This window comes from Gadus macrocephalus, chromosome 18, assembly GCF_031168955.1.
Source record: "Gadus macrocephalus chromosome 18, ASM3116895v1".
NCBI lineage: Eukaryota > Metazoa > Chordata > Actinopteri > Gadiformes > Gadidae > Gadus > Gadus macrocephalus.
The window spans coordinates 15,839,107-15,851,228 of NC_082399.1; the positions used below are offsets into that span (position 1 = coordinate 15,839,107).

The window sequence follows — 12,122 nt, forward strand, 5'->3', positions numbered from 1 at the left end:
TCAATGAAGATTCTAATGTACTTTTTAAAAAGGCCATCTCCTTGCTACCACCTCTAAACCCATGTTCTCCTGATGATCTTGTAGAAAACTTTAATTTGAAAATTTTGAAAGTCATAGATGTCATTGCACCTTATAAGGTTAAAACGATTTCTGGAAAGCAAAAGGCACCCTGGAGAAAAGCTGCTTCTGTAACAGCACAGAAAAAGGAATGCAGGAAGGTTGAACGCATCTGGCGTAAAACAAAACTTCATATTCACCATGATATCTATAAAGAGAGCCTCCGTGCCTACAATTTAGACTTAAAAAATGCTAGAGAAACATTTTTCTCCAATATCATTAAAACCAACACTAATAATGCAAAAACCCTATTTGCAACTGTTGACAGACTGACCAACCCCCCCAACAGAAATTCCACCTGATCTCCATTCCACGCAGAAATGCAATGAGTTTGCAGCTTTTTATATTGATAAAATTGAAGGTATCAGACGCGCCATCAATATCTCCACTTCAAACAAAAATGTTGGACTACCACCCTGTTCAGGCAAAAATTAAGTGGCAAGGATGGCATACTTTAATGTTATAGACTCTCAAAATCTTGTGGAAACTGTGACACAACTAAAGCCATCCACCTGTTGCCTTGATACTATACCTACCAACCTCTTTAAGAATGTTTTCGACTGCCTAGCAGTAGACATATTGCAGATAGTTAACAACTCTCTCCAGTCAGGCAATTTCCCAAAAGCTTTGAAAACTGCAGTTATTAAACCCCTTTTAAAAAAGCGGAGCCTAGATGCCTCTATTATTAACAACTACAGACCAATATCGAATCTACCCTTCATAAGTAAAATCATTGAGAAAGTTGTCCTCCAGCAACTAAATCACTTCCTGGCATCAACTGGTTGCTATGACACCTTCCAATCAGGATTTCGACCCCTACACAGCACTGAGACCGCCCTTATTAAAGTTGTAAACGACATCCGTCTTAACATAGACTCTGGCAAAACCTCAATACTAATGCTACTTGACCTCAGTGCTGCATTCGACACTGTAGACCATACATTACTTCTGGAAAGGTTAGAAAACTGGGTGGGGCTTTCAGGCACTGTCTTAAATTGGTTCAGGTCCTACCTACAAAATAGGAACTACTTTGTTTCCATTGGCGACTTTGTATCAGAATCAACCAACGTGACCTGTGGAGTCCCACAAAGTTCGATCTTAGGACCCTCTTTATTCAACATCTACATGCTCCCACTAGGGCAAATCATGCAAAATAACAATATTGACCATCATTGCTATGCTGATGACACGCAAATCTATGTATCGCTATCACCAAATGACTATCGGCCCATAGATCTGCTGTGCCAGTGCATTGAGCAAGTGAAGGAATGGATGTGCCGAAATTTCCTTCAACTAAATGAGGACAAAACAGAGATAATTGTATTTGGTTCTAAAACAGAAAGGCTTAAAGTAACCCAACACCTTCACTCTCTGTCCCTGGAAACCTCAATCAAAGCCAGAAATCTAGGGGTTATCATGGATTCAGATTTACATTTTGACAGTCACATCAAATCAGTTACAAAATCGGCCTATTATCACCTTAAAAATGTAGCAAGACTTAGAGGGCTCATGTCCACCGAAGACTTACAAAAACTTGTACATGCCTTTATCACTAGTAAGCTTGATTACTGCAATGGTCTCCTTACAGGTCTCCCAAAACAAACTCTGAGGAAGCTTCAGCTTGTTCAGAATGCTGCTGCTAGAGTTCTAACAAAGACCAAAAGATTTGATTATATTACACCAATTCTGAAATCGTTACATTGGCTTCCTGTAAGTCAGAGAATTGATTTTAAAATCATGTTGCTTACCTATAAATCCCTACATGGTTTAGGCCCAAAATATTTAACTGATATGCTTCCACTACATCAGCCTTTTAGACCCCTAAGAAGCTCCGAGACCAATCTGTTAATTATCCCCAGAGTAAACACAAAACATGGGAAAGCAGGATTTAATTACTACGCAACAAATAGCTGGAATAAACTCCCAGAGGATTTAAGACTTGCCCCAACTCTGAGCACCTTTAAAACAAGACTGAAGACTTTTATGTTTGCTATAGCTTTCTGCTAAATAACTTTGCCTTTATTTTCTATTTTAATACTAAAATGCCTTTTTAACTTTCTATTTTTTCATATGTTTTTCTTTTACTTGCCTATTATTTTATTTTATTGTATGACACTGTTTATATGTGAAGCACTTTGAGTCTGCCTTGTGTATGAAAAGTGCTATATAAATAAAGTTGCCTTGCCTTGCCTATCAGCTGTATCAGCATGTCTGTTCGTCCTGTCCTATCTTCAACTTTGTCACAAAACTGATTGAAAACTGAATAAATCAAAACCTATTGTACAGAAAAGAATGAAAAAAGTGACAGAATGACCATGTGTGCAAAACAATGCACTTTAAAGCACAGAACCAGGGAACAGTAGAAATCCAAAGAACAGTTAAATGCTTGCTAGAGTAACAGACAAACTCAGCAGCCACAAAATATTTTTTGCAGTAAAAGGCTGGAGGCCAGTGTTAATATCTTACTCCACAAAGGACTATCACCAGTGAAACCTGAGACTCTCAATAACATCTTCAGATCTCCCCCCCTGCCGTCTAACCAGATATAACCCTACTATTCCAGCTCAATCTCAGCAGACTGAAGAGACGACTCGCAGCATCTCTCGGCTTCACAGCGTTTATTTCAAGCTGTTTAATAAACACAAATATGTGGTTGATGGTTATGATAAATTATTACAGCTCCTGCCCCAACACATTAGAATAAAAAATAAAATCAACCCACTGAAGCTGTCTCCATAGTTTCTGAGAATACTAGAGCACGAGACACAGCAGCTAGCCATCAAACAGGCAAACAGGCTAGCAAACTAACTTCACGCGACCACAACAGAAACACAGAATGACATAAATGTCATAAAACTTTGATTCGAGTCAAGTACATTGTATCACTGGAAATTGTCCAATTTCATGGTAAGAAAAAGACAGGATATTAAACTGTTAATAGATGAAAATAAATAACAAGTTAGCTTCTTACAAAATGAAAGAAAAACTGAATGAATTTTGAAAAACTCCATCAATCCCTTACAACCCTGTTGCACAAGCATTTCTTTGAAGCTATCGTATTGGTTACACTGACACACCCTCCGCCTACAGCACCCCCCTGTGGGCAGTGAGGGGTTGTTGGTGTCGGGCATGTTGAGTTGGTTGTATGAATGAATGAGCCGTGCTCCAGAGATATGCCTATTTGACGGCTTTAATGTTTGGACTGTAATTGTGGCCATATTCCCGCCTTTTGTGCGGTGGTCATCAATGATTCCTGTATACAAGGCAATTTACTTGCGAGCCAATTAGTCTCAATGTAACGCTTGATAATAAATAAACAAAGCCCTCGTCAAGCTGGGTCGGTACGATGTAGTCAGACCTATTTTTTTGCCAAAAGCAACCTTTATCACAACCTGGTGACAGCATATTCAGACAGGGATGTCTGTGCCCTGATACTATAGCCGTGAGAGTTTGTGTTTTCGAAAATGAAAGGCCTCCCAGGAGGTGGAGCGGAGAGGGCGGAGCTTGAGTGAGAAAGGTAGCGTTTGGGGACATGTTGGAGGAGGCACTGATGGGCAGGGAGGGGGATGATGGTGGCATGTTGAATTAAAGTGTCATTCCAGCGAAAATTTAACCAAGGCACTTTTTCGGCATGAAGACCCATAAAATAAGCCCTCCAGACACTTATTTTCATTGATAATCGAGTATAGAGCTCGATTAGGTTCCATGTTATTGGCTAGGGGCACAGCGAACGCTTTCAAATCTGCATTTTTTAACCAGTAATATTGGTCCAAATAGCACTAAACCTCTGCAGTAGCATGAGTAGGGTCCCTACACATAGAACGAAGCATCAACAACCTAGTTAACCTAGCGGGAGTTCATTACTAGCCTTACCGGTAGGTCCATGTTTCCAGGAAGTCCACACAAGTCGATTACTACATACCGTCAATATTAAAATAAAGGCACCAAGATTTTTTAAACAGCCAAGTATCAAGAGCGGAGATTGTTAAAGGAGACATATTATGGTGTTTTCACAACAAGTAAAAATAGTATATGAGCTCCAGAAAACATGTTTTTGAAGCTGTTTGCTGGAAATAGCTTTTAGGAAAAGAATTCTCGCCTACAGCTAATCCCCTCGGTTTCAGTCCCTTCAGAATGCGCTGTTTCTGTAGCTTTAATGCAAATGAGCTGCTGCCCATTGACCAATGAGCTGTCAGAGTGAACCACAGCATGGAGGAGAAGTGATTGTTGCCGTGTGCGGACTCCTGGAGCTCTTTATCTATATAATATAATATAATGCAATATAATATAATAATAATATTATATAATATATAGGTATTTATGTAATAATAATATCACAGCCAAAAGCTATGATCCCCTCGGATGATATTATGAATCATAAAGACTGCGTCTGACGTCTCTGGTACTTCCACAACAAGTAAAGACTCGTAGTGGGGGATATCTCCACCATGGATGTGAAGAATTGGAGGAACGGAACTTTGGCCTTAACTCTCTGAATTCCATATTGAACAGCGACATGGAAGAGAAAGGGATTTTACTCCCGGAGCCGAGCTGCCGGACTGCCGCCAAAGCTTCGGTTCAGCTCCCGGAGTACAGTTCAGCTCCCGGAGTACAGTTCAGCTCCCGGAGTACAGTTCAGCTCCCGGAGTAAGCCCGTCAGAGCTGCCGGTGGGTGTACCGAAGCTTCGGCGACAGTCCTGAGCTGCCGGACTGCCGCCAAGCTCCCCCCGCCGGACTGCTGTTCAGCTTCGGCGGCAGTTCAGCTCCCGGAGTACACCCGCCGGAGCTCCGGGAATACAATCCCTTTCTCCCATGTCTCTACTTTAGAATAGCTAAAACAATATTTTAACTCTGTTTGGAGGGGGTTGGGGAAGTGGGTGGTCAATATTAAAACGCGCCCCCTTCTGACTCGCTCGTTTGGTAACTGTAGGCGGATTACTTTCAGAAATGCATATCTCACTCCAAAAATCATGTGCAGACTTTTTTCAGTTTGTATGCGTGTGGAAGCACCAGAGACCCAAAACAACACCCCAAATCCCAGGAAAAGTGTTGTTTTCATAATATGTCCCCTTTAAGTTAAATTTGTCGGTGCCTTTATTATATTATTCACAGTGGGTAAGGGCTGCACTTTTAAAGAACTCCACTGGAACGCAGTTTTAAATGTCTCCATTGTCAGTCCCCGAAACCTCTGTTGTGTGGACGCAAGGCAAAACCGCATCAAATCCCCTTTGTTTCTGTGACCCTCGGAGTGGACGGGCCGGAAGTAGCTCTACTGGTATTCCTGGTTTGGTTCCGGTCCTTTGGGAACAGCTCCAGATGTCAGTCTTCTGACATTAGTTACGCTCAAAAACTAATCCCAGCTGACTGATAATCCCACAGACCGTGCTGTCCCCCCTCTCTCTCTCTCTCTCTCTCTCTCTCTTTCTCTCTCTCTGTCTCTCTCTCTGTCTCTCTCTCTCTGTCTCTCTCCCTTCATCTCCCTTTATAAACCCTGCGCTCCCTCTTTCCCCCCTCCCTCCCCTCTATCTCCCCCTCAACCCCTTTATCTCCCCCTCTATTCCTGCTCTGCCTCTATTTCCTGCTCTCCCTAGATTTCCTGCTCTTCCTCTATCTCCCCCCTCTCCCCCCTTCACCCCCTCTATCTCCCTCTACAGTGGGATGAATAGTTCATGAGGTGGACAGTCGGTCCCCGCACGGCCATGGCATTCATAACGGCCGCTCCGCCTCAACACCGTGTTTACGCACGCTTCGCACACTCCTCCGGATGGGCGTCAGAATGTCGCCCACCTGTGACATTTTGGGTTTTGCACCAGCTTGCACAGTTTACGCATGCCGACTATGAATTCGTTTTTACCCCTCTCTAACCCTTCAGTGTCCACCCTACCCACACCCCCTCTCCCCGCTCCATCTCTCTCTCTCACCCTTCTCCCCCTCTGTCCCTCTCTCTCACCCCCTCTCCATCCCTCTCTCTCACCCCCTCCCCATCCCTCTCTCTCACCCCCTCTCCCCCCTTCATCCCTCTCTCTCACCCCCTCTACCTCGTCCGTCTAGCCCCTGCTCTGGCTGTGTTGGTGTGTTTCTGTGTGTGTGGACAACAGGGCGCCGGGATAAGTCATCTGATCGTTGGCCTCATGCGCAGTCCTGCCCCTGCACCAATCATTTACCACCACCATGCATTGTTGTTGTTTATCGTTGTTGTTGTCCTGTGCATGAAAGAGCTGTGTCCACCCTGCCCTGATCATGCATGGGTAGATAGGTCTGAATGGGGTCTCTCAGGCATGAAACACAGAGCTGTTCACACAGGAGCAACCCATGGAGCCGGACACACAGGACAGAGCCGCCGTGCAGCGAGGCCTGTGAAACAGACAGATTGGCAGATGGAGAGAGCGATAGACAACTACATGCAGGGTTAATATGATGAATGCGTTGATATGATGACAGGGTGAGGGGTATTTGTTATCAACCGCTTTATGGATGATTGTCCTCCTAATTCACACCGGATTTGACCGTTTTATTTTTCGTCTTCATTCTTTTTCATTTCATGAGAGATTTACATTACCAGCCTTCTCCAGTGGAAGCATGAGCATGAGTATTATTGCAGGACACACACATCGAGGAAGGAAGGACAAATGAGACGGGATGGAAGGAAGGGTGGTGTTAATTTAACAAGTCTTAATTACAAGGGCAAATGTAATCAGTTCCTATCTTCTACTTGATGAAACAAGGCCCTTGCAGACAGTGTCCCAGCCCTTATCAAAGTCCTGTCTACAAGGCAGGAAGCAACGCAGGTCCAGGTATCCCTCCAGCACGTGTCCCTGGAGCAGTAGGCTGGTCTACGCCCCTTCCTGTTGAGTATGAGAAGCAACCCAGTGTCCAGAGCAGATCCACAGTGATTCTAACACTCAGGAGCAGGCATTCTGTGGCACACACTGGGAAATGAACATTGACCCTTTGACATTAGCGATATTCCTACCAAGCAGAATATCGTAACAGTTCAAAAACAGGTGGATTAATGTAGATTGATGCCACAATTGCGACAGCATAAAACCTGGAGTTTGCATGGAATACATGCTCTACTCAGAATCATATATTGTCTAACCCTAAATCTTACACATATAGAAGCGCTCAAAGCTGACCTCCAACTTGCATTCCCCTGGTAAGCATTCAAGGATATATGAAGGCCATGCCCCGAAGCCAGCCGGGCAGAAGCATCATGGGACCCCTATACATTAAGCTGTACATTACGAGAACACCACTATTGACAAGCTGATCCCACTCCCAACTCCCTCATTACATTTCCTACATAGAACGGATGAAATGTGAGCATATGTTCAAAAGGAAGGATCCAAAAGGCCAATCAGATGGATATGTTGATGAAATGGCAGGACTGATTCTAAAGATGTGTCCGCCAGTTGTAGTTGTAATGCTGAGCCTCTGCCCAGTGGTATTACTTTAAGTGCCTCTCCCGCTGGGAGGATGGGCTTACACCAGATGTGACGAGAGAGAAAGTCCCTCCATGCACACTCCATGTCTCCCGTACAGCTGCTTTACAACAGAGCATGAAACTAAACAAAAAAGCATATGAAAAACCAAATTATAGTGTTACCCAATAGAGGTGGTGGTCTTGGGTAATACAACCATGATGCCAAAGATATGGTCTTATTTCTAGATTTGATGGGATTTTCCAGTCATTCCCAGCTGCCTACTGGAGACTAAGGCTTGTAGGCCCATGTCGAAAGATTCCCTGATGTCTCTGAACCAGTTTGAGGAAAATCTAAGAGGGAGTCTTTGTGGGACATTCCTTTTCAAATGTTCTGCTCTACCCCATAGAGACAATGGCAAGGCTATTCTTACGTGGAAGCTGTCCATTTGTTGAAGGCATCCTTGATGGACTGAAGGAGACGTGGGCCATTATAGGAGAAATCCAGTGTGAAATGGATCTGGGATATGTTAAGTATGATAACGAGTTGGAATGTTCGTTTGGGAGCAAAAAAGCGCGTATAGACGCATTCTTAAGTTGGCTGTTTTTAGCAGATTCTACCAAAACGCTATAAACTTGGAACGATGATGGCATGTGTTATGGTAAAAACTAAATCGCGATTTTAAACCACTTAAAAGGCTAGAAGTAGCCCGACACTTCTTTGGTAGTATAATAAGGTCTTAATATATAAAACGAGACATTGATAACTTTGTAAGTATACAGATTGTTTATTAAAAAATACATTTTATACACACAATAACATCAGTAGTTCACCCATCGATGCCATCTTGTTCTTAAGACTCAATAAGTAGATTGACGAACACAGAGATTGTGACATCCGTCAACAACACGCAAGTTCTGTAGAATGCGTCTATATGCGCTTTTTTGCTCCAAAACGAACTTTTTTTTTTTTTTTTTGTTCTGCTGAGTTTGCGCTCCAACTTCATCCTGTAGCTGTCCTTACCCTGTTGGATCTTCTCCTTAAGCTTCCTCTGTACCCGCCTCATCTGCTCCCTGTCCCTATCTCTGAAGGCCCTCTTCTTCTCATTCAGCAGGACCTTGATGTCTCTGGTGACCCACGGCTTGTTATTGGGGAAACAGCGTCACTGTAGGAACAACACTGTCCACACAGAAGTTGATGTACCCAGTTATGCAGTCCGTGAGATCATCAAGGTCCTCTCCATGTGAATCACAGAGCAATTCCAACTCGTTATCATACCAAACATATCCCAAATCCATTTTACACCGGATTTCTCCTTTATGGCTGAAGATTTTAGTAATATGAGATATTATTTGGGTTTCAAACATGCTTCATTCCATCTGTTCTCCAAATAAAAGAGGTGGTCATTTAATCACATATCAATGTAAAAAAAACGGCCAAATAAATGAACCAAATGAAGAACTGCGGCTACAGAGGAACTTGGCCTGCTTGAGGTGAACAGAGTAGGGTAGGGTAGCATCACCTGTAGGGTGAACTGTTTTGAGACTAACCCACTGGTTCTAACAGGGGGTCGAGGCTCTCTACAGAGTTCTTACCCAGCGTTTGAACTTCAGAACAATCAATCAATAAAATGTAACAATGAGGAGAGTAGGGGTTACTATCACGGCACAGTGATAAGAACTGAGGAGAGGGCTAATATGATGAGATGGTTATGATGATGAGGGTGAGGGTGAGCCCACCCCCTCCCTCTGGATGTCGTGCTCCCAGCCCCGGGCCTGGCCGCCATCTGCTCTCCCTCTCTTGGGACCTCATATCACACATGTCCCTCATCCTCCTCACGCCACGCTCCTCAGAGGTTTGGTTGTCTCTCTGACACGGTGTGCTTCATAGCATACCTTAGCTTAGCACGGGTAGAGATTAGCACAGCAGATCCTACTATTGAGGGGCTTGGCTCATAGCATTGTGCTTCATTGCGAAGCAAAGCATAGTATTACAGAGCCTTACCTAGCAAAGTGGGCGTGAGTGTGGAGTTGGCAGCTCTTCTCCTGAAGCTCTCTAGCGGATCGCCTTTCTACAGTTGTGTGGCAGCTTGGAAGCGACTCACAGGAACACAGCATATCTGTCTAAATTCTCAAAGAGTCTGGTTTGTGCTGTTCCGGTCCGGTCTGGTCTTGTTAGATCTGGTCTGTGGTAACGGTCTGGTCTTTAGATCTGGTATTTGCGGGTCTTTGTTTTGTTATATCTGGTCTGATCTGGTAGTCTAGTATAGTCTTGTTAGATCTGGTCTGATATGGTCATGGTTTTGTTAGATCTGGTCTGATCTGGTCATGGTTTTGTTAGATGTGGTCTGATCTGGTCATGGTTTTGTTAGATCTGGTCTGATCTGGTCTTGGTTTTGTCTGATCTGGTCTGGTCATGGTTTTGTTAGATCTGGTCTGTGCTGGTTAGAACGTTAGTTGTTTTTGTTGGCTCTTCATGTACGAGGAGGATTAGTATCAGAATCAATAAAGGTTGATTGCGTCCTGGCTGATATGATTGATTGATCTTGGAGGTGGGGGGGCGGGGACCCTGATGACCTCGCTCCAGTCCTCCGGTCCGTCCGTGTGTAGCCCCTATTGTTCAATTACCGAGGGACAGGGTGATACCAGAAGCCAGGGCGTCACCAGGGCTCCAGCATCCCCCCCCCCCTGTCACATGGGGGGTGAGACACCTGTGCTCTACTTTGGAAGCTTTTCCAACATTGAAGGCGCACGAGAAGGCCGACACACACAATGTCTGTGTGTCCTGAATATTACACCGCTTGGCAGACGCCTCCACACTTAAGCCCCCGCATTAAATCAAAAGTTATTTTTAAACTACAGCTTGGCACCTCTGAGAAGTAAAATGTTTCACCCCTAGTTCATTTCCATACTGTGGGAGAATATGAATTGATGAATGGAGCCATTCAATTCCTGTGTGTTTCTATGTGTGCATCTCTCCCTCTCTCTCTCTCTCTCTCCCTCTCTCTCTCTCTCTCTCTCTCTCTCTCTCTCTCTCTCCCTCTCTCTCTCGCTCTCTCTCTCCCTCTCTCTCTCTCTCTCTCTCTCTGTCCTATCTCTCTCTCATTCTGTCATCTCGTCTGTGTGTGTGTGTGTGTGTGTGTGTCTGTGTGTGTGTGTGTATGTGTGTGTGTGTGTGTGTGTGTGTGTGTGTGTGTGTGTGTGTGTGTGTGTGTGTGTGTGTGTGTGTGTGTGTGTGTGTGTGTGTGTGTGTGTGTGTGTGTGTGTGTGTGTCTTCCACACACATCGCAGCAAGGAATTATTATGGGTTCCTCGCCACATCCCAGAGAGCCATGTATTACAGATACACACCACACATACACAAATAGACTTACCCACACACACACACACACACACACACACACACACACACACACACACACACACACACACACACACACACACACCTAATACAAGCATTATAATACACACAACAAACATTGTTTTACACACAAAATGCACAAAAAATTCATGCATTATTATGCACACAACAAACACATATGAAAGAAACAACATTAACACAACATACGCCCATTTTTATACACAAATGATGTGTGTTATGTCATGTGTATCATAACGTGAAGATGTCCTTAAAACACATTGTACTGATAGATCCCGATCAGTAGATTGATTGATTTATCCTTGGGGCATGACAGAGTAAGTGATGAGCTCCATCTATTGGCTGTTGGATCTATACTCAGCAAATTACTCGTGTAAACATCCCTCAGGTTTCGTCCACATTAGTCCATCATCATGATAGATTTGAGCTGTGGTGGACGCAGCCTGTCTGATCCATCGCATGGGAATCAAACCAGTCTATGGACATTCAACACTCTCCTAGAGGCAACTGTAACCGCTGCATATCAATGTATTGATTGGTCAACGTGTCAATTAACTAGACAACAACATATTAGATTAGTTCCACGATTATCCAAGATATATTACGATGTGTGGTGAGGTGTGGTTAGTTTATATTCTAACATGGGGGACCTTTTGTGAGGATTATGTGTGCTAGCCAGGCCTCAGTCCTGGAAGGTGTCAGGCCTGGACCATAATGAGTGTCGATGCTGGGAGGTCTCATCAGGCCCCTTGTCAGGCCTTAGTCCTCTACGAGGTCTGGGTGTCAGGTCTGGGCTCTAGGCGGTCTGGGCGGTCTGGGCGGTCTGGGCGGTCTGGGCGGTCTGGGCGGTCTGGGCGGTCTGGGCGGTCTGGGCGGTCTGGGCGGTCTGGGCGGTCTGGGCGGTCTGGGCGGTCTGGGCGGTCTGGGCGGTCTGGGCGGTCTGGGCGGTCTGGGCGGTCTGGGTGACTGAGCTCCAGCAGGGTGAGGTCTCTGGCCTCAGTCTGCTCCAGAGGGTTAACCAGGCCAGGCTGCATGTAATGTTATCACAACAGCTTGCTACCGTAGTTGCCTGGACTACAAGGATCATAAAAATAGGGGCTAATTCAGTAATAATGTTACCATTTTAAACAGGGTCACTGGCAGTGGATCTTTTCCATGCTACAAACACACATCAAAATACATGAGAACATGACAGGAACACGTTTA

The 12,122-nt window shown here is 44.6% G+C and overlaps 1 protein-coding gene across 1 annotated transcript in view; it reads left to right on the forward strand.

Annotated features, from left to right (window-relative positions):
* The window catches only part of LOC132447095 (corticotropin-releasing factor receptor 1-like), a 74,945-nt gene that overhangs the window by 34,244 nt on the left and 28,579 nt on the right, over positions 1-12,122 (forward strand). The window lies entirely within an intron of this gene.